The sequence below is a fragment of the Ascaphus truei genome, chromosome 4 (genome assembly GCF_040206685.1).
Source record: "Ascaphus truei isolate aAscTru1 chromosome 4, aAscTru1.hap1, whole genome shotgun sequence".
Classification (NCBI taxonomy): domain Eukaryota; kingdom Metazoa; phylum Chordata; class Amphibia; order Anura; family Ascaphidae; genus Ascaphus; species Ascaphus truei.
The window spans coordinates 235,711,889-235,735,648 of record NC_134486.1 but is presented as its reverse complement, the minus strand read 5'-3'; the positions used below and the strand labels follow the sequence as shown (position 1 = coordinate 235,735,648).

General features: G+C 43.2%; 1 long non-coding RNA gene across 1 annotated transcript in view; it reads left to right on the top strand.

The window, feature by feature from the left end:
• Window positions 1-22,604: 22,604 nt before the first annotated feature.
• Window positions 22,605-23,760, top strand: part of LOC142492057 (uncharacterized) — a 3,570-nt gene continuing 2,414 nt past the window's right edge. The window contains exons 1-2 of the long non-coding RNA XR_012800701.1: window positions 22,605-22,778; window positions 23,144-23,169. This is a non-coding gene — a long non-coding RNA (uncharacterized LOC142492057). The remainder of the gene's footprint in view (window positions 22,779-23,143; window positions 23,170-23,760) is intronic.

Sequence of the window (23,760 nt, the reverse complement as noted above, 5' to 3'; positions counted from 1 at the left end):
CAGAACAGAGACCTGAGGAACACAAGGAGACAGACAAACAGGAGATGAAAACATGTTAGCAACAGAGACGGAAAGTGAGCGATGAAATAAGTATAACAAGAACCAGGATAGAGCTTGGTAACAGATACCAAGAGAGTGTAGAATATGAAGCAAAACAGAGGATCAACAATATTAAAAGCAGCAGAGAGATTAAGTACAGATGTGGCGCAACTCAAGTTTCAAACTGTGGCACTTGGAACGGGTGGACCACGCCCTAAGTGAGTCCATAATCACGGCAAACGCTCTCATGGCCCAGCGCAGAGTGAATTTCCCAAAAGTATTAATACTGTATACCGTGGGTCCCTGCTGCTTAATGGGACTCCCGCAGTGTTAATCCTACCGGGCCACCACCTGTCTGTAAGAGCTTCACAGAGAGGCAGAGAGAAGCAGTCTCTCTCTCTCTGTGTCTCCTGGTGCAGCTCTTAAAGCAGATCACACTATTTGTATTATTGTTTTTAATTCACAGGGGGTCTCCGGAGCTGAACCACATTAATTTCAGGTCCGGGAACCCCATGATTTCCGAGGTACAGGCCTTTGTATGGAGTGCCGGTATCTAATGCAAGTTTAAATCTCCCACATAACCAGGATATTTAAACAGTCCCAAGATACCGGCACCCCATATGGGGGCCTGTATCTTGGGAAGCAGGGGTCCATGGACCTGAAATTAATGCAGTTCTGCTCCGGAGACTCCCTGATTAAATACTCCATACTAAAAAAATAATAAAAATAGTGTGATCTGCTATAATAGTTGCACCGGAAGACTGCTTCTGTCTGATCTCTCTGTGTAGCGCTTAGACTGGTGACAGTCCAGTATGATTAACACAGCAGGAGCTCCATTCAGAAGCAGGGACTCCGCTGCGTTAATTCCATCAGGGCAGCCAGCCTCATTGGGCTTCTAGGTTTGGGGTACTGCAAGCAAGCCACGGTCAGGCTCTGTTTATCTGCAGTTTTTCTCGTACGCACACGGAACTTAAATAGAGCTGCATCTGTTGGATCAGCAGGGGAAAATGAACTTGGGATTTTGCATCATGGATATTATTGGCTACTTAGGACAGTCTCATTTGAGTGAGCTTGGTGAAACGCAGATTGTAGAGGGTCTAAGGGACATGGGAATTAAGAATGTTCATTGTGATCGGTATAACATATAGAGTACCATACCATGGATACCATATATCTGCTTCTCCTATTGGTTCATTGTTTTGCACAACAAACTACTCACAATGTTGGGCTTGTGCCCAAAAGCTAAAATACACAATGGAAAAAATCAAACTATAGTACCATGCAACACTCACTTCAGCAACAAAAAAAAGTTACACTTGCAAAGCTATAACCATCTAAATACAAAAAATTCAATAGAAACAAAAACTTTCTTGTTGAGGAGCAAAGTAGTGTGCTATTAGTTAGAGCAGCGGGGCAAAACATTTGCTGGGGCAACTGTTTGCTGTAACTTTTAGCCCTGCTGCTTTAACTAACAGCAAAAGTGCGAAGGGATGAGACTGCTACATGAAACATGGAGAAATGGACTCCAATGTTACCCTGGTACTCTATTTGTGTTACTGTTGTTTTGAGCAGCCCCTTGTATAAGGTATACTTTTCTTCAACTTCATTATGAATGTGCGAAAAGTTCTCATAAGTTTGCAAATAAAGCGAAGTTTGCTATTTTGTTCCTTTAAAAAAAAAAGTGTTGAGAAATTTGCGTAAATACGTAAATTTATATGACTAATGTGCAGGTCACATTCTTCATGTGACTGTTTTTTTTTAATGTATTTAACAAAGAAATTAGCAACAAATAGTGAAATGTGGACCTATTTTGAGCAACTGCCGTTTTTGTGAAAAATCTTCATCTGCTTTTGTCAAATTTCTTTGCAATCCTGAGTCTTTAAAAAAAAAAGAAAAAACATTTTTAAGTTAGGTTAGAAGTTCAAATGCTTTATAAAAAGCACATTATGCCATGTGATCTCCCAAAAATGTTTAGTCATCTGCATGAATAATAAAATAAATATTTGGCAGGTTTGTAAGGGAATAATTTTAAAATGTTGGAAAATTGTTGATATGGTGAGATCTTCCAACAGGTGTACTCGCTTAAGCTTGAAAGTAACGAAAACAGCAATCGTAGCTTCATTTCTGAAATTCAGAGGTATTTTCCTTATCTCTATACATAATATGGATTAAGCAAATCATACTAAATCTGTATACTGTACTACTGTACTACTGTAATACTGTAATGGACTGCGAGTCCATTCCTGCTATGTAACTTTTGACAGATTTACAGCGAGTGATGCAGCAAGGAAGGCGTCAAAGCCTGTAGAGCTGCAGGAGGGTGCGATCTGAAGCAAAGCAATAAGAAAAGATACAATGCTGTAAGCAGACAGTCCTGCAGAGAGAGAAACAGCTATCCCTGTTTAAAAAACCATTAACAGCTCAGGAGACAGAAGCAGTACCTGTATAGGCCAGATACTGTAATTTCCCCGTTTCACCACCTGAGAGAGGCAGACCCCAGTAGGGAATATTATAGGCCCTGAGAGAAAGTGGGTTAGGAGGGAAATCCTTTCCCCATGGTGTTCCAGTTAGGGTTAGCCTGTTAGCAGTAAGATGATGGGAAAGGAAATCCCTGCCCGAAGAGCTTACAATCTAATCCATTCTGCTGGATATAGATCCAATGTGGTCTTTCTCCCTCCTAATAGAGGTAAATGAGAATTTAATCCTAATAGAGGTATATTAGTATTTTATCTGGTAGTGTTAGGACTTGCGAACGGGTGTCTGCCTTGTCGTGCCTCACAAGCTTACAACGCTTTGGCCAAAGGGTTAAACTAAATGACACTTTTTCAAGAGAATATACAGTATAAGTATTTTACTGTGTATTTCTGTCATGTTGGATGTAGCATTGGGCTTCTCTGTCGTCTGTTATATACATATGCCACGCTCAATAGCACTCCATTTTGACACTTAAATACATACATATATTTTGTGGGGGCTCATGGGTTCCCAAAAAGAGCTTGCTGGGGTTTTGTGTTCTAGCCGGGACAGTCCCAGTTTTGAAGGAACTGTCCCAATGTCCTGACAATCTCTGTAATGTCCTGGTTTTGCTGGGAGGAGAGAAGAGCTGGGTCTTTTCAGCACAGTTACTTCTCTGGCCTTAGGTAGTGGTTTTGCTGCTCATGCAGATCTACTCTCAGTAAGCACCGCGCCCAACCACTCCCCTAGAAACTCCAGTTTGTGCACCCCAGGGCTAAGGGGACCAGGAAAGGTTTTTATGGTAATGAAATAAGATTAGAAGCTTACCTTCGTGGTGAAGTGGGCGGTGATGAGATGTCCCTGCAGCGATGTGAGTGGCAGATAAACACCAGCTGCAAAATGGTCATGACCAAATGTCCTAGACCACCCTCAGAGTGGCGCTTACATGAGGCAATATGGAAGTACAGACAAGCTGATGTTCACAAGTTAGGAAATTGAGTCTCAAGCCTGAGTAAAGGGACAGAAATAAAACAAGTACAGAGAAAGTAGTAGAGACTAAGGGGCCTATTCTATAAGCCACTTATCAAAGCCTTTTCGCCAAAATGTCTACTGCTATTCAGTAAGCCTCGATAAGTGGACGATAAAGGCATGAATCGCCAATTTTTTCAGCCATCGAAAACACATCGTTGGGTGAGCGGCGATAAACCCCTTATCGGCATGTTCTCAAACTCGTTCAATTCTAGTAGCCTCAATTAGTTTATAGAGGCTAATCACGGTTCTAGAATGGAGAGTTTCTCCCAAAATCCTCACACCAGGAAAAGTTGGCGTGAGGCTGGGGAGAACCTGCTGAGAAGGCGGCGAGAGAGGACTTAGAAAAAAATGCTTTTTTTTTTGCATCGGAATGATGCCGGGTGTCTTTGGAGCTGATACCATTAATATCAGCACTGGAGGCCCCCGGCATGAATCCCATGCAATAAAAATGCATTTCCAGGCAACTTAATTACCTTAGTGGCAGACCACTAAGGCAATGAAGGGGTTAACTACCAGTGCCATGTTTATTGTGGGGAGCAGGGGTGGGTGAAGGTGGTATTTGGCCATTGGTGTGTGTTTAGGCCTTTGGGGGGGGGGGGTTGTGGGTAGCGTTAACGCCTTCATTACCTGCGCCTTCATTACCTGTGCGGTTAATACGCTATGGTAATGAAGGAGTTAATCCCTCCCGCTACCCACCCAGTAGGTATAAACACCCACCAGGGGTCAAAACCAACTTCACCCATCCTTGCTACCCACAATAAACATTTAAAAACACAACAACCCTGCTACCCACATCCTCTACCCCCAACAATCCCCCACAACACATACAATACATTAATGGGCAAAATAACTATTATCCAAATATGGATAATAGCTAATTTGCCCATTATAAAATCAAACATTAGCCAGCCAACATAAATAATTTAAATAAACCTTTTTACTTACCCCTGCCATCTTGAAGGGCGCCCTCATCAGCATACTCCAGGTCAATGTCCTCCATTGCCATCAAGAGTACATGAAAAAAATACAAATGAATGGCCCCTAACCCCTTAACCACCTTAGCGATCAATAACTACTATAGTAATTAAGGGGTTAACTGACTTTCCCTAGCTACCCAGCCGGGAGGCCTAACCACCCATCCCGGGCCCATTATACCAACCCTCTACCCATTGATTGGCACAGTGGTACATCATGCCAATATAATATGGGCATGATAAACCACTATAGCAATCAATGGTCACCCTAATAGAAATCATTAAGGCCAAAAATACACAAGAATAAAATAAATGCATAAGCACCTAAACACCCCCAACAATAAAATAACTAAAAAGCCTAATAGTACACATCACTAAAATGTATCTACAGTATCACCAAAACAGCAAAATAATTAAAATTACGTTATTCCAAAACATATCAATACAATTAAATAAACACCTATCCAAGCAAACTATTCTATGCCATGTACATACGGACTGAGACAAATTTGCTTAATGCATAGTGTTTTGAGTGTAGTGTGGCTACAGTACAGTACTTCTGATGAAAAGTACAAGGTCATTAAACAAAGAAAGGCAGTGTTTAAAGCAAGACATTTCTACATTGTATCTTTTATTGAAACATGTGATTTTGTTCCTGGGAAGCAAGGACACAGATAATGTACTGTGTGCAATACACTATCTGCGGTATGCAGTAAATGATCAAAAATGATCCTAAAAGCATCAGGTTTAAGCAAAGTACAGATGTAGCAAAACTTACTTTACTCGGTACCGCAAAAGACTACCTGTAAATCCCCGGAATTTATTTGCAATCTGCGGTTCCCCCGTGGCCACCTAATGGCTTCCGAGTATCATAGAGTAAGATATTCAATGTGCCACCTGATGGCCACATGTACTGTACTGCACTAACATAATAATAATTCCAGCTGACCATAGCAAAACCGCAGATGTGCCTTGGCTCACCTGCAGGTGAGGCGCGGACAACAAAGTGTTTGTGTGGTTGTCATCCCGCACCTTCTCATGGTCATGGAAAGTGTAAGTCTCACCACAGTAGTTCTGTACATGCATAGATGTAGATATACATACATACATACTGTACATACATACTGTAAATACATACATTCATCCATGCATGCATGCACTCAGATATACAGACTGCTACAGTACAAGCATAAATGAATGTATACAAAATTTACACATAATTACGGTATAGATGCAGACTGATTCTCCCTGATGCCATACACAGACTGTCATTAGAGTTCTGCAGAGTTTAAACAAGATAATAAGAGGAGACTTAGGGCCTCATTCAGTAAGCAGTGATAAGCCCCTAATCGCCAGCTTATTGCCAAAAAAGCCTACAGCGATTCAGTAAAACCCGATAAGGCGGCGATAAGAGCAAAAATCACCGTTTTTTTTGCCAAGAAAAAAATAAATCGCCGATTTCTCAAACTCGTTCAATTCTAGTAGCCTCGATCAGCTTATCGAGGCTGATCGCCACTCTAGAATTGAGATTTCTTCTCCAAATCGTCCCGCCAGAAAAAGTTGGAATTTTTCCTGCATCGGATTGATGCCAGGAGACTCAGGAGTTGATATCCATTAATATCACCACGGAGACTCCAGGCATGAATCTGATGCATGAAAAAGGCATTTACAGGCAACTTCATTAACTTAGCGGCAAACTGGTAAGGCAATGAAGGGGTTAACCACTAGTGCCATGCTTATTGTGGGTAGCGGGGGTGGGTGAAGGTGGTATTTGGCCCTTGGTGGGTGTTTAGGCCATGCAGGGGGGTTGCGGGTTGATTTAAACCCTTCATTACCTTAGCCGCTAAGGTAATGAATGGGTTAAACACTCCCGCTACCCGCTCGATATGCCTAAACACCCACCCTTGGGGCTACTAACCCCTTCTCCAACCCCCGCTGCCAACAATAAACAAAAATACACACAACAGCCCTACTACCCATCTCCTAGGCCACCAATAGCTATTATAATATGCAATAAAACCAATACACAATCCACCCCCTGTGCCCCCACATAAAACCATAATTCATTTTTTTATACACAGGATTAATACAACCGGCCGGCAGGGGTCCTTGTGTAGTCCCGACGGGTGCCTGGAGGCTCTCGGGTGGTCCCTGTGCGACCCCCACTGGCCTATGGTACCATTCGTGTCATAAAAAATAAATAAAGATAGCCTACATTTCAATAAATACACCTCCTCCCCCCCCCAAACACATACAATATAGTAATGTGCAAACTAACTATTATCCACATATGGATAATAGATAATTTGCCATTATTAAACAAAACATTAGCCAGCCAGTATAAATAAAGTATAAATAAAGTAAATAAAACCATTCTACTTACCCCTGCCATTATTAAGGGCATACTGCAGGGCCATGTCCTCCGTTGCCAGAAAGAATACATAGAAAATACAATCTAATGGCCCCTAACCCCTTAATCACCTCTAACCCATCCTTCCCCACTACCCACCCGGGAGGCCTAACCACCCACCCTGGTCCCACTATACCCACCCTGTACCCATTGATTGGCATAGTATTACATCATACCCATACAATATGGGCATGATAAGCTACTATAGCAGTCAATGGTGACACTAATACAAAAGCATGAATGTCCAAAATACACAATAATAAAACATATATAACAAGCACCTAAACCCACAGAAACAAAAATTAAAAGCACTAGCAAACCAAGCAATTACTAAATAAAACCACTAGCCAATCAATTAAAGCAATAAAACCACTAGGCATTCAATACAAAAATTAAAACCACTAGGCAATCAATTACATAAATCATACCACTAGCCAAACAATACATTTAATACATAAAAGCAGTAATCAACACAACAATTAATTAATACAACCACTAGGCAACACATAAATGAAATCCAGTAGCCAACAAAATACATCATTAAATAAAAACGCTAACAAATCTGTCAAAAAAATAAATAAACAAGGCATCACAATTCAAAACAAATTTAATCTGCACAATTAACAGAAAAAGAGAATATAACGGTCAATAGAAGAAATGCATTTGGTCACAAATGCATTGGCTACCATTGTATTCATCTGTTTCCTAAACAGGCACAGATTAATACATTAGCAGTCAATGGGCAATGAAAAACATTTTTAAAAAAAATCCAATCAACAAACCTGTAAAAATAAAAGTACATACATTCAATATTTATCTTAACTTTAGAAGCGTTGGCGCTCCAACTCCTGGGGAAATCAACAAACTCTCACACCATGGGGCCGATTCACTAAGCTACGTTAACTGGCGCTAAAATGGGTTATATCGCTCGGCCGCAAAAGCGCTATTCACTAAGGCTGTTTGGTGCGTTTACGGCTATGGTGCCTTGGCCAAAAGGTCCATAGCGCGCGATCACCTTTCCCCCCCCCTGATATCGTGCTAAAAGTTATTTAGCACGATAACTATTATAAACAAAGCAACCTGTAAGAACTGCATGGAGACGCTGCGTCTCAATGCACGGCTCTTACAGGCGATCGTACTGTACAAATCTGATTTTTAATAGTAGTATATATGAGCAGGGGGTCTCCTGAGCTGAACAGCATTGGTTTCAGGTCCGAGGACCCCATACTTCAGGATATACAGGCCCCTTTATGGGGTGCCGGTATCCCCTGCAGAATTTAAATGTCCCGGTCACGTGACGCAGGAGTTTTAAAAGTGCAGGGGATACCGGCACCCCATAACGGGGCCTATATCTCCTGAAGTAGGGGGTACTCGGACCTGACACCAATGCGGTTCAGCTCAGGAGACCCCCTGCACATCTACACTAGTATTAAAAAACAGATAACAATAAATAATAATTCATTACCATAGCGGCTATCCGCTATGGTAATGAGCTGCATTAATGTACATTTTAATAATAGTGTGCGGGAGCAGGGTGTCCCCTGCTACCGCACAATATTAATAAAAATACATTAAAGCAGCTTCATTACCTTAGCGGCTATCTGCTAAGGGAATGAAAGGGTTAAGGCATAGTAGCATGTTTATTGGGGACAATTGCCCCCAATAAACATAGCAATATACCACACACATCCCCCCCGCCCCCTAACACATACTATACATTAATGGGCAAAATTACTATTATCCACATATGGATAATAATGCATTTGCCCATTAAATATACATTAATCACAATAAATACATTTTGTACTCACCCTTGTCCGGCACCCACGATGAAGGCCACCCGCATCTTCCTCCCCGTCCATACACTGTGGTGCTGAAAAATATACACAATAAGAAAAAGAGCAAAACTAATGTCCCCTAACCCCTTAATGACCTTAGCGGTTATTAACCGCTACAGTCATTAAGGGGTTAAGCCACCCTGACCCGACACCCACCCTTCACACATTTATTTGTACAGTGGCTTCATCATGTGTATATATATATATATATATATATATATATATATATATATATATATACCATAATACTGAGTTAAGTTATGGTGAGTAAAAAAAGTGACAAAAACCCTCCACAGGAAAGCAAATATGCAAATACAACTGTATGCTCATCTGCATGTCTTAGGCGGGGTTGCAGACCTGCCTAAGACATGCAGATGAGCATACAGTTGTATTTGCATATATATATATATATATATATATATATATATATATATATATATATATACTAGTCTAGTCTCAAACCTGCTAGCCATTAAGACCAGCCTCACACTGATGATACCCATCAAGGTTGAAACATGTATGTGAGTAGGTCTAATGGCTTTGCATCTCATCCCAGCCTCTGTTTAAAAGCTGTGTTTAAAACAGCATGCATTGGCTTGAGGATTGGCTTGTGTAATACGAGCTTGAGACAAAAGGTGGCACTGAGTGCTCATTTGCATGTCATTTCCCAGAATCCCTTGCTGCAGTGGAAGTGCTGTATGCTGGGTGACAATGGGGAAAGACAGGGTTGCAGACCTGTCTAAGACATGCAAATGAACATACAGTAATATTTACAGTTGCTATATTGTATTGTATGTCTTTATTTATATAGCGCCATTAGTGTACATAGCGCTTCACAGTAGTAATACATGTGGTAATCAAATAAATAACAGATAATATAAATAACATATCATGGGAATAAGTGCTTTAGACATAAAAGTAACATTTCGGAAGAGGAGTCCCTGCCCTGAGGAGCTTACATTCTAATTGGTAGGTAGGGAGAACGTACAGAGACAGTAGGAGGGAGTTCTGGTAAGTGCGTCTGCAGGGGGCCAATCTTTATGTATCCTGTGTTCAGAATATCCACAGTGCTATTCATATGCTTCTTTAAGCAAGTGTGTCTTAAGGTGGGTCTTAAAGGTGGATAGAGAGGGTGCTAGTCGGGTACTGAGGGGAAGGGCATTCCAGAGGTGTGGGGCAGTGAGTGAAAAAGGTTTAAGGCGGGAGAGGGCTTTAGATACAAAGGGGGTAGAAAGTAGACATCCTTGAGCAGAACGCAAGAGTCGGGATGGTGCATTGCGAGAAATTAAGGCTGAGATGTAAGGAGGAGCAGAAGAGTGTAAAGCTTTAAAAGTGAGGAGAAGAATGGAGTGTGAGATGCGGGATTTGATCGGAAGCCAGGAGAGGGATTTCATGAGGGGAGATGCTGAGACAGATCTAGGAAAGAGTAGAGTGATTCTGGCAGCAGCATTTAGGATAGATTGTAGGGGAGACAGGTGAGAGGCAGGAAGGCCAGACAGCAGGAGGTTACAGTAATCAAGACGGGAGAGAATGAGGGCCTGAGTCAGAGTTTTAGCAGTCGAACAACAGAGGAAAGAGCGTATCTTAGTTATATTGCGGAGGAAAAAGCGACAAGTTTTAGAAATGTTTTGAATGTGAGGGGCGAATGTGAGAGAGTAGTCGAGTGTGACCCCTAGGCAGCGTGCTTGGGCTACTGGGTGAATGATTGTAGTTCCAACAGTAATGTGGAAGGAGGTAGTAGGGCCAGGTTTGGGAGGAAGTATGAGGAGCTCTGTTTTAGCCATGTTGAGTTTAAGGCGTCGGAGGGCCATCCAGGATGATATAGCAGAGAGACATTCAGAAACTTTGGTTTGTACAGCAGGTGTAAGGTCAGGTGTTGAAAAGTATATTTGTGTGTCGTCGGCATAGAGGTGATAATTAAACCCAAAAGATGTTATTAGGTCACCTAGAGAGAGTGTGTACAGAGAAAAGAGAAGAGGTCCCAGGACAGAGCCCTGGGGTACCCCCACAGAGAGATCAATAGAGGAGGAGGAGGTGTTAGCAGAAGAGACACTAAAAGTACGATGGGAGAGGTAGGATGAGATCCAGGATAGAGCTTTGTTCCGAATACCTAGAGTATGGAGAATGTGGAGGAGAAGAGGGTGGTTCACGGTGTCAAATGCTGCAGAGAGGTCGAGTAATATGAGCAGAGTGTAATGACCTCTGTCTTTGGCAACAATATATATATATATATACATGTAGATGTATCAGTACCGTGTTAGCCGAGCTTCAATAATCAAAAAAATGAAAAAATGAATAGATGATACCGTTCTGTGTATTTTTTTTTTTTTTTTTTTAATTTTTTTTTTATTTATTTATTTTTATTTATTTATTTATTTATTTTTGATTATTGAAGCTCGGCTAACACGGTACTGATACCTCTACATGAAAATATACACAGAACGGTATCATCTATTCATTTTTTTATTTTTTTGATTATATATATATATATATATATATATATATATATACTGTGTATGCATGATTAACCAATATACAAATAAATACTGTACATGGCCAAATACAAATCTCTCCAAATATCAAACAGCATCAAGCAAAATCAATATCTAATAAATCAAAATACAAACACTCAATTTGACAATGTGTACATGATACAATTAATCTTTGCATCATGTATACTATGTCAACCAATGCTCCAAATCACATAAACTAATCCAAACAAGATACAAATACAATCATTAAAGAAAAACAAAGCATCAACACAATTAAATTACCATCAATTAGTCTAATCACCAATCAATTACAATCCAATTCAATTACACACTTCAAATCCTACAATCAAACCATTGTGAAAAATAATCTATGTCAAAGTAACCATCAAACAAAATCTATCTTTCAAAAATAAGCCAAAAAAATAATACATAGCAACCAGCCTTTAACTAAACATTTGCAAAAATGAAATGTACATTAGCAACACATTTTTACACAAAGCAGCAAATTACAATTAAAAAAAACATCCAAACAAGGCAAGCCAACAAGTTTTTATTATACCTGTATGTATGTCCATCTATAGTTTACAGACATAAATACAGGTGCAATAAAAGAGCATTAAAAACAATTGAATCACATTAAAAATCAACATACAATACAACCACTGATTTGTTCTGTACGTATGTATACCCATAGTGACATACATACATTCAGGCCAAATAAATGGACATAAAAAAAAATGGACGTCAGGAAAAAAATGCCAAAAAACCTGTAAAATAAAAATAAAATACATTTTATTTTTTTACTTACGATTAGATGAACCACTCACCGCAATCAAGAGGAACCGGAAGCACTGGAACAGCTAATCCAACAACAGGAACCAGGTAACCATAAAATAAAAAAACCATTACAATCCACAAGTGTCTGTATCTTCTTTTTTCTATTTGTAATCCATAGTGGGGGTCTTCTCCGTCTTCTTCTGTCTTCTTCCGGGGTCTTCTTATCTTCATCCGCCACGCCCTGGTCTTCTTTCTTCATAGGAGGTCTTTCCTCCTCGGCGTCTAGCCTCAAAATGAGGCGACATAGGCTTTAATAGGCCTATGACGTCACATTTTTGTCCGATGGTTCTCACGGTCCTGATTGGGCTGTGAAAACCATGTGTTTTGGCCGACAAAAAAAATATGATGATGTCATTTAAAGGCAATGAAAGCACAGTCAATCAGAATGGCTGTGCAACAATTGCCATTAAGATGACGTCATGAAAAGAAAGATGTCCGGCCTCACATGGTACGTCAATGGGTACAGGGTGGGTATAGTGGGTCCGGAGTGGGTTCATTAGGCCTCCCGGGTGGGTAGTGGGGCAGGGTAGATTAACCCCTTAATGAATATAGTGGATATTAACCGCTAAGGTGATTAAGGGGTTAGGGGCCATTAGATTGTATTTTTTATGTATTCTTTCTGGCAACGGAGGACATGGCCCTGCAGTATGCTGACGAGGATGCCCTTCATAATGGTAGTGGTAAGAAGAACGGTTTATTTACTTTATTTATGCTGGCTGGCTAATGTTTTGTTTAATAATGGGCAAATGATCTTTTATCTATATCTGGATAATAGTTAGTTTGCACATTACTGTACTGTATGTGTTTGCGGGGGGAGGTGTATTTATTGAAATATATTTTTTTAAAGTGAAACTTCTTTAGTGGCACCTAGTAAGTTTGATGGAACAAAACTCCTTCATGGAGACGAAAATGTGAAACGGAAATGACGTCAGGTGCATGCACGAGCGGCTCCACTGGATAATGTCACAGTCCCTCGCGCATGTACTACATTTTGATGGGCCAAACCTGCATCGTGGAGACGCAAAGGGGAAACAGGTATGAGGTGCATACACAAGCACACGCGGCACCGTTGGAAGGCACAAGTGACGTCAGTGCTGGCAGATGAGGCCAACACTTAGCTCCATGCACACATTCGTCTGCGGCCGCATAACTGTTTAGCGCCGTTCGCATATGCCACGCATGCGCTGTAGTAATGGTGCCACTGACAGATGCCATGTATGCACAGAAGTGGCTGGCATCGCTCAAACAGAAGCACAAGTATCCTTCGGGCATGCGCAGAGGTCTCTGGAGCTCTTTAGCGCATCGTGCTTGGGCAGCAGCAGCACCAGAGGAGAAGAGGACACGAAGCGCAGACCACCCACCCACACCCCCTATGTCACACACAGACACACATACACACACACATGCGTGGCTTGTTGAAGTGAAGGCGGCGTTCACTGCTGCGGATGCACAGTATGCATGAGCGATGGCAGCCGCTTCTGCACATGCGTGGCATCCATCAGAGTTGCCATCACTATGCATGTGTAAGGAACTGGGAGTCACGCCACCCTCGGTGCGCTCCCGCCAAACCTCCCTCGAACTCCACGGTCCCAGCTCCCGGCGGCATGTCCGTGGGACCCGCGCCTGCTCTCAGCAGCGCTACGTGCAGGCACATACCGGCTCTCTGCTGAGGATGGAGGCGGAGGGTCCCACCTCCGGATTGCACTCGCGCACCAACAGCGCACGGCGCATGCACGTGACGTGTGCGCAACGCACACAAGCTCCGTGTCAACAGACGCAATCAGCTGCATAGCCAGCACCTGTCTCCTGCACCTCTGCCTATCCCCGCTCCCGCTGAGGACGTGCCTCCACTCCGCCTCTCCTCCCATTGGTCCCTCACTTCCTTATATGCTCAGCTGTACCACTGGCACATCGGCTGAGCATAGTTTTTGTTACATTGCTGTTCTCCTCATCTCTACCTCCACAGTCTTGCCTTGCCTTGCTGAACCTTGCTCTGTGTATCAACCCGGCTTTGCTTTTGGACTCCGCACCTCCTTACTTCTGACCCTGGCTATCTCTGACGATCCACACCTCTCCAACTCTGACTTCGGCACTCAGACAGCGACCACTCTACACTCTCCAATCCTGACTATGACTTATAGTACCTCTAACGATCCGGACCTCTCCTACCCAGACCTGGCAATTATAACGATGATCCGTACCTCTCCAACCCTTACCCGGCTACCTCGACCAACCTACACTCCAGACGCACCCTCGTGGCTGTGGGTGGCGTTTCTATCTATTTCCACCCCAGTCCCCGGGTTCTTCCTTGTTAGTGCTGAGCACAGCCCGACAGTTTGCTCAGCCCTACAAACATGGACCCCACTGAGGTGGGACGTGTTTTGACTGTGCACGCAAGCATGTTTACAAGACTAGAAAAATACCTAGAGCAGAGTGACCGATGGATGGACCTGTTACAGCAGAATCTTTTGGCTCTCACGACTAAGATGCACACTTCCACCCATCTGACCCCACCGGTCCTCCACCTACTCCGCTGGTTAATGCTATGTTTTCTTAACCCCGACTCCTAACTGCTATGCGGGAGATCCCCATGGATGCCGAGGGTTTTTCAACCAATGTTTTATACAATTTGAAATCATGCCTTCTTGTTTTCCTTCCCAAAGTGGCATATATCATCTCTTTACTTACAGACGACGCTCTGTCTTAGGCTTCCCCATCTAGGAACCTCTGTCGGATCTTACGCAGGACAACGGATGATTTGCCAGAGAATTCTGAAGAGTTTTTGACACTCCTGGCCACAAGATAACCACTGCCTCCTCTCTATTTCATAGTTCCCAGGGAAATTGCCCAGTCGCCAGACACGCCTTAGAGTTTCATACCATTGCTGCGAGACGGGATGGAATAACGAGGCATTGTCATCAGCTTTCTGGTAGGGTCTTTCGGAGTCACTATATGACGAACTCGCCGCTGAAGAGCGCCCAACGGACCTGGAAGAACTCATCGCTGTCTGCATCCGTGTAGACCAACACCTGCAAGAAAGGAGATCCAAACAATCTCGCCACTGACAACTTCCCTCTAGGTCGTCTGCCTTCCACTTTGCTATGCCAGAACCTTTGTCCTCTGATGCTCCGGAACACATGCAACTGGGTGGTAATAAGTTGTCCCGTCTGAGAAGCAACATCGACGCACTACTGGACTCTGTCTCTACTGTGGCAATCCCGGACACCATGTGCTACTTTGTCCCCACAAGTCAGGAAAAGCCAACTCCCAATGAGGTCCAGGGGAATCCCATTTCTAACACTCCAGTTCCCCTATCTCCAAAGAGGTCTTGCCGACCAGAATTCTGATTCCGGTGTCTCTTGCGGGTGAGAGTTTTCATACCACAGCATTGGCATTTATAGATTAAGGATCTGGAGGCAACTTTATCGACCAGGATTTCGTGAAGATAAACAACATTGTGCTTATCCGCAAGAGGGTCCCTGTAGGATTGGAGGCCATCGACGGTCGACCATTAAAACCGGCCTTCATTTCTCTACAGACTATTGCATTCTTTCTATTGTTGGGAGAAGATCACAAAGAAGAGATCCACCTGGATGTGATTCACACCCCTTCCGTCAAAGTGATTCTGGTTCATCCATGACTCCAACGCCATAATCCCTGCATCGACTGGACTAACAAGATACCTATCCAGTGGAGTACTCATTGTGCCGAGAGCTGTGCGGTTCCCGTTCATAAAATATGTGGGTTGGTCACCCCTGAGAGGACACAAGTATTCTACCCGAGATAAACGCAGACTTCCATGACGTTTTTGACAAAGCGCGATCTGAAGTTTTACTGCCTCATCATCCCTTCGATTGTCCGATCGATCTTTTGCCCGGTTCTGTTCTTCCCAAAGGAAGATCTTATACACTCTCACTTCAAGAGACTAAAGCCATGAACAATTACATCCAAGAAAATCTTAAAATGGGTTTCTTATACGGAAATCTTCATCTCCAGCCAGAGCAGGTTTCTTTTTTGTCAAAAAAAAAGACGGATTTCTTCGCCCATGCATCGACTAAGAGGTCTTAACAAGATTACCCTCAAGAACCGTTATCCTTTACCACTTATCTCAGAACTTTTCGATCATCTTCAAGGCTCAACCATCTTCACCAAGTTGGACTTGCGTGGTGTCTACAATTTGGTGAGGATTTGCCAGGGTGACGAATGGAAGACGGCCTTCAACACACGAGACGGTCATTATGATTACTTAGTCATGCCCTTTGGTCTTTGCAACGCTCCTGCTGTTTTCCAAGACTTTGTCAACGAGATCTTCCGAGACCTTCTCAGTCAGTTTCTTATTGTCGACCTGGACAACATAATGATTTTTTCCAAGTCTCTTCCAGAACAGTCATGTCTTCACGAGAACCATATCTTCGCCAAATTAGAGAAATGCCAATTTCATCAAACTTCCACAGCATTCTTGGGTTATATCATCTCCGACTCCGGGTTCTCCATGGATCCATCTAAACTCAAGGCAGTTATGGAATGGCCACATCCTACCATTCTCAAGGCCATACAAAGTTTTTTGGGCTTCGTGAATTATTACCGCAGGTTTATTCTGAACTTTTCTTCCATGGTAGCCCCATCACAGCCTTGACCAAAAAAGGGGCGGATTCTGCTTCCTGGCCACCAGTGGCCACACAAACCTTCGATCTCCTGAAAAAAGCCATCGTATCTGCGCCCTTCCTCATTCATCCGGATCCCAAGTTGCCGTCTATGTTGGAGGTAGACGAATCTGATGTTGGGGCAGGAGCCATCTTGTTTCAAAGGAAGTCACCACAGACCAACTCCACCCTGTGCCTTTTTTTCTAAAACAAAATTCGTCTGCTGAACAGAATTATGATTATATGGACCACAGCTATGAACTCGACTATTCTACTCTCTCTACCCCTGGACCCCGGCACTGCATCAATGACTATCCAATCTCTCCACTCCTTGACCACGGCAACTACCTCGACCAATCTGACCTCTCCTACCTTGACCCGGCTACACGACTACCACTCTGCAATCCGGATGTGTCTGCTCGGTGGCTATCGATAGCCCCACCTCAGCCTAGAGGTCCCATCTTGTTTGGGGTGAGCACTTCGTGACAAAGATAGGTTTATGTCAATCAAGCATGTTTGAATTCCCTTAGTGTATTAGTCTCCACTCAATTGGCAGGCTATTCCATGAATCCACCGCAGTTTCTGAGGTACTTCCTCACATTTTTTCTGAGCATGGCCTCTTATACTTTCAGCATGACCTATAATATATACAGATTCAAAAGACATATGGGTCAGACCGCTGGGGCATGCGGAGCTGTCCTTCTGTGCCTCTCTGCTCCTGCTAACATGGTCCTCTTCTCCCACCGCCACTGGCTGCAGTCCTTCTCACTCACTGCCACCCTCCTTCTCTCCCTCCATTGCTTTCATCCCCTATAGGCTGCCATCTTCCTCTGCCTCTGCTACCGGCTGCTGTTGTCCTCTGTAGGCTGCCATCTTCCTCCTGCTGTCCCCCTCCTCTTCCTCCGGATACCCGGCTGGGTAATTATAATTTTTTCCCCGGGTACCCGGCACCCGGTGTTTTTAAGGACACAGTACATGTCAGGATCGGGGCTAGGCCCCGCCCCCTAGACACGTCACGCACCACCATGATAGAGGCATGCGGACCTCCACCTGAACGCACATGCCACGCTACTAACAAGCGGATCCCTGAAAGGGAGATTTCGGGTTCTTGCTCCCATGACGCAACCACGGGGTACAGCATTGAGGGCGACACGGTCACCGCGCGCAAGTGCCGCACTGCCAGAAATGGAAACACAGCAAGAACCGTACCCAGGCTCCATCCCCATGATGACACGGGCAACCTATGGCGCACGCTGCCTATACGCAGACACCGTGCAGACACAAGCAAACAAGGGGTTAATTCTCTTAATTATTCCTCACCTGCTGTGTACCCTGCCTCTGCGTATCAGTGGACAGTCTATGTCTGAGTACTCTTTACCTTGCAGCTGTGGGCTGCTCCACAGTCCTTACTCTGCAACTGTGGGCCTTCCTCCATTGGCTGCCTGCCCTTTAAAATACCCATTCATCTCTCTGCTACATTGCTGAGCATAAACTACTGTTTATGTACCATGCTTGCTACAAGCTGCTCGTTGCTGTGCCGTTGCCTGTCTTGCTCTCTTCGTTGTGACCCCAGCTCATGCCCGGACCTTGGCTCGCTACTGGACTCCCTCTCTCTCCTCTCCTCGACCACGGCTACGGATCTTTGACCACTCTTCTCTCTCCAAACCCTGACTACGGCAAGTACTTCGACCTACCCACACTCTCCTTCCCTAACCCGGCTACATGACCCCTTACTCTGCAATCCGGACCGGGTGTCGCAATTGTAGGTCGGCGGTTATCTTTATCCCCACCTCAGTCTCGTGGTCTAAGTCCTGTTTGTGGTGAGCACCGTTACAGTACATCACTAGCCTGTAATATTAAAAGAAAATCCGTAGGGCCCCTTGGTGCCATCAGTAGGAAGCAAAAACATCCTCTACTGATGGCGACAGAGATACCTATTGCCCCGGTGGACATACTTTTGTGTCTCCCAAATAAGTATTCTTGTTCAGAGGATAAAGAAAAGGGCGATAGAAGTGATGCACACCAAACAAGGGAAATGTGCGCAAAAAATTAATAATTTATTCAGACAATGCCATGAGGTATAAAAGAATACACATTTCCTCTGACACGTTTCGCACCCTTCAGGGCACTTTGTCAAAGAGCTGTTTTGAGGATACAGTACACAAATAAATATATCAAGAAACCCATCTGAAATAACTTGTTTTCTCCTTAAAATATTGCCTCTAACTTTGTTTGTCAAACGCAAAGTATAGTGCTTTCCGTTATGAGTGTCTCACAAATTAGTCATATACTGTACTTATTTTAACGCTGTACTCACTACAAACAAGGCGGGACCCCGAGACTGAGGTGGGAATTGGTAGAAACACAACCCGCAGCTACGGGGGCACATCTGGAGAGTGGGTTGGTCGAGGTAGCCGGATCTGGGTTGGAGAGGTCAGAGTTGTCGTAATACTTGCCGAGGTCAGAGTAGGAGAGGTCTGAATCGTAGAAGGTACTATTAGCCAAGGTCAGGATTGGAGATAGTAGAATAGTTGTTATCCGAGTGCCAAAGGCCAGGGTTGGAGAGATGTGGAGGGTCAGAGGTAAGCCGGGGTCAGTAAGCCAGAGGTGAAACACAACGATACATGGATCTATGCAGAGCCAAAGTGCCAGTGGCACTGCTGAGCATATATAGGCCTGAGTAGCCAATGAGACAGGGGGGCGGAGTAGAGGCACGGCCTCAGCAGAAGCCATGATTGGTTAGATTGGTACAGGAGACAGGTGGGAGTGAGTAATGTGATCAGTGTTGCCACAGAGTTTGGGTGCGCTGCACATGCGTCACATGCACGCACCGCACGCCGTCGATACGTGACACAATCCGGAGGCGGGATTTACCTGGTGACGTCACTTGCGCACTGTGCGCCTGCGGGTCTTTCCCTGGAAATAATCCCATGCGTAAACGGAGGTATGGCGGGAGCGCGCCATAGGCGGCGCGATTCCTGAATCCTGACACTTATAAAACCTTAAGGATGTAAAGGAAATGTGCTCTAAAGTACACACTGCATACATTATACACACAATGTTGAGCCGCCTACAAAATAGCAATTAATCTAATTACTGTAGCTGGTTTCTGCTTAAAGAACAAGAAAATAAATTGAGGATCACATTTGAGAAGATGAGCATTGACATTGAGAAAAAGACTTCTATAAAGACTCATACTGTATGAAGTTCTCAACTGCATGTCAATGGGTTTTAAAATGACTAGACTTTAAGGGCCTCATGCAGTAAGCGTTGATAAGGGAATTATCGCCATTTTATAGGCAAAATTGGGTTTGAGATTCAGTAAGCGCCGATAAGTGCTTGATTTCGCCATGTTTCGGACCCGATTATTTTGTTATGGCCAGTCGGCTGCCGATAAGGCTGTTTTCGCCACTGATCGCCACTTTTTTAAATCGGCTGGATTCAACAACAAAAAACAGCTTATCGGGCCTGATCGGCACTACGAAATTGAGATGTTATGGCCAATTTCTCCCGCCAACTAAAGTTGGCAGTTTGGAGGGGAGAACGATCGCTAAGGCTGCCGGAACGGCACTTAGAAAAAAAACATCTTCTGTACATCAATGGAAGTCAATGGAGCGGGGACGTATAACAGTATACTACTGTTTACGTTTCATTGCTCACAATACAAACGTCATTTGTATTACAGTGTGGGGGGCATTCCCTGCATTGTGTCACAGCTGACGTGGATTATTTGCATAACATTCTACTTTTACATGTTGTCAGCATTTGCGGGTCACATTACTCATCATGTGATGATGTGGCAAGGGAAAATACTATACTCAACTCTTAAAGGAGAACCTCACATCATATCACACATTTTACTGAACTGAGCGACAATTATTTACATGATGTTACACATGTCACACATGTCACACATACACCGTATATTCATCTTCCTTTACATTACACAATGCTTGTAATGTGTCACGCATCTTTAAACGTTCATGTACATCTGTATTCTCATGTTTACATATAGTTTGGGGTCCTCCCTATTGTCATGACGTCACTTATTGGACGATCAATCACATTGCATGTTTACATTGTAACCGTTGCATTACAAGCACTTCAACCTAACTTATACACACATGTACAGTAATTCATCATTGGGACACCTTGTAAACTCATTCTATAGCAACTATCCTCCTTACACAAATGCATGCATATGCACACGACTATTCATTGTTGGCAACATGTCACAATAACATGGCTAATTACACATGTTACACAAAACTTTTCCCACGTCAATCTCAGCCTTTTTGTCTAATTACATGACTGACTCTTGCGTTCACAAGTGTTACATGCATTGCACATTACACTATTTATTTGCAAGCAATCTTTGTACAAAGCTTCACGTCACATCATTGGCAAATATCAGCATTCCCTGCAGAATACACACAACAAATACTTATAACAACAACTGCACACAGCTTGCCACATAAGTAGTTTATTATGTTAATGTAACACCTTGCATTTTACTATGCCACCTGACATCATCACATACCTATTTAAAAGACGCCCATTACCTGCTCATTCACAGCTACTCATTTCAAAATGTTGAGATTGTTTAGGAGACGGAGGAACATTCTTTTCTATGACATGCTTGATGATGAAGAGAATCATATAGGGCAAGGGAGGGACAGACCGAGGGACAGTGACAGGGACAGGCACGCGGATACGACAGGGACAGGGAGAGGGACAGGCCGAGGGACAGGTAGAGGGACAGGAGATCAGAGGAGAAGACAGAGGAGACAAGTTGTGCCTCATCCGCGTCTGTACAGGGAGAGAACCCTGTTAGATGGGATGAGTGAGGAGGAGATAGTAAGTCGCTATCGTTTGAGTTCAGCAGCAATCTTATCTCTTTATCAGGAGATAAGGGGAGATTTAGTTTTTTTTCACAGCCAGAGGTCGTGCAGTCCCTGGGCTTGTGAAAATGCTGTGCTCATTACATTATCTTGCTTCCGCGTCATACCAGACAACTGTGGGCATAGTGGGCGGGGTCTCGCAATCTACATTCTCGCGGGCCTTTACCCAGTTTCTCTATGCACTCAATAGACGCGCTAGGAATTATATTCATTTTCCTACTGAGGCAACAGAGTGGCTGGAAGTCAGGACTGGCTTTTATAATATAGCAGGGATACCATGTGTGCTGGGTGCAATCGATTGCACACATGTTGCTTTGATTGCACCTAGTCAGAGTGAGCATGTGTACCGCAATCGTAAGCACTACCATTCACTCAATGTACAGGTGGTATGTGATGCCACGATGAGGATCATGCATGTGGTACCCAAATTCCCTGGTTCCAGTCACGATTCCTCTATCCTGAGGAACTCTTCAGTCTTCCATGCGTTCGAAGAGGGACATTTTGAACATGGTTGGCTGCTGGGTGAGTACACATTTACATGTTCTAACACAAAACACATTTTTATTTAGGAATGTTGGCATTGTACAATTTGATCACTAATGTCAGCTTATGTGTGCTCCATTCATTATAGGTGACTCAGGATACGGAATTAGGCCGTGGCTCTTGACTCCGGTGCTAAACCCTCAAACTGAAGCAGAGGAGAGGTACAATGCAGCCCATATCTCTACAAGATCTGTTATAGAGAGGACATTTGGCCTACTCAAGACCAGATTTAGGTGTCTGGACAGAACTGGTGGGGCTCTTCTATACAAGCCTCAAAAAGTGTCTGACATTATCCTTGCCTGTTGCATTTTGCACAATGTTGCACTCAGGCACAATGTACAATCAGACCTAGCTGAGGCTTTGGTAGACGAGCATCCCACCCATGTAGCTGCTGAAAATGAACAAACAGCCAGTGGTGGCCAGACACGCCAGAATCTCATCAATTCATTTTTTACTTGTAAGTAAAAACATATATGTTCCAAGTTATACTTTTATAGTTACATTATGTTATCTTAACAATAATGTTTTTTTATATACCCTTCTGGTAGGACACAGATGAATATGGGTTGCACACCTTTCTTTTCTCTGCTGTGTGCACAAAGGGATGTGGCACCGGTATGTTATTGTTGCACAGGTTATAGAATCCCTCTTCAATTGTACTTTAGTTGTGTGTATGTGAATACAACTGGGGTAACAAAGCACTCATATTTTAGCATTGTGTTGTTCCTTATGCTAACACAATACACATATTATGCCCATACTCATTCATGCTTCTAGTATGCTTACATACAATGTTATTGGTGCAGTGTAACATGTACATCCATATGATGTGTACACCAGGCTGATTTACATTTTGAATGTCATTAAATATACATGCTGTTGCACATTCAACACCAAATACACACTTTGCTGTGTTGTTTACGGTACTGAAGATGGCATGTCAATGTTTGCAATTTATATATTGTTCCTTTGCATTATAGGTATATCTCCAGTATGACTGATGATGGTATGTATATTTGCTGACATCTCTCATAAGATGTGCCTACATCAATCTTCCTATAATTATTTGAAGTCAAAACCCAACATATTGTTTTAAACACAAATGTAACATATATGTACTTTCTGTATCATGTATATGCATTTAGCTACTCTTGAGGTTTCATGTGCATTGTATTAGAAAATGATTACTCCCATTTCATCACATTTTATGTATGTTTCCTTATAAATTCCATTAATGTAATATAGAGGTGTTTGGAGACAAGGGGATAACTGTACTTATTTGTTTACTTACGGGAGCTCATTCATCACGGATGAAAGTGACTGATCATAACACTCCATGCATGAATGCCTGTAATCACAACAATGCGTACTACATCTTATATTTTGCAATGTAGGTGTTTTTTAATGCTAGGAATTAATATTCAACATTCATTTAAATTTGTGACATGTGTATGTATAAGTCACACGTGTGTGGATGTGTCCTACATGTACCAAGTGTAAAACTGTTAACAGAAAACACAATTTTGTCGCAAATGTTACTGTCATTTAGCATTTATAATTTCCCAATATGACAATGTTGTTAATATTTTTGGAATAT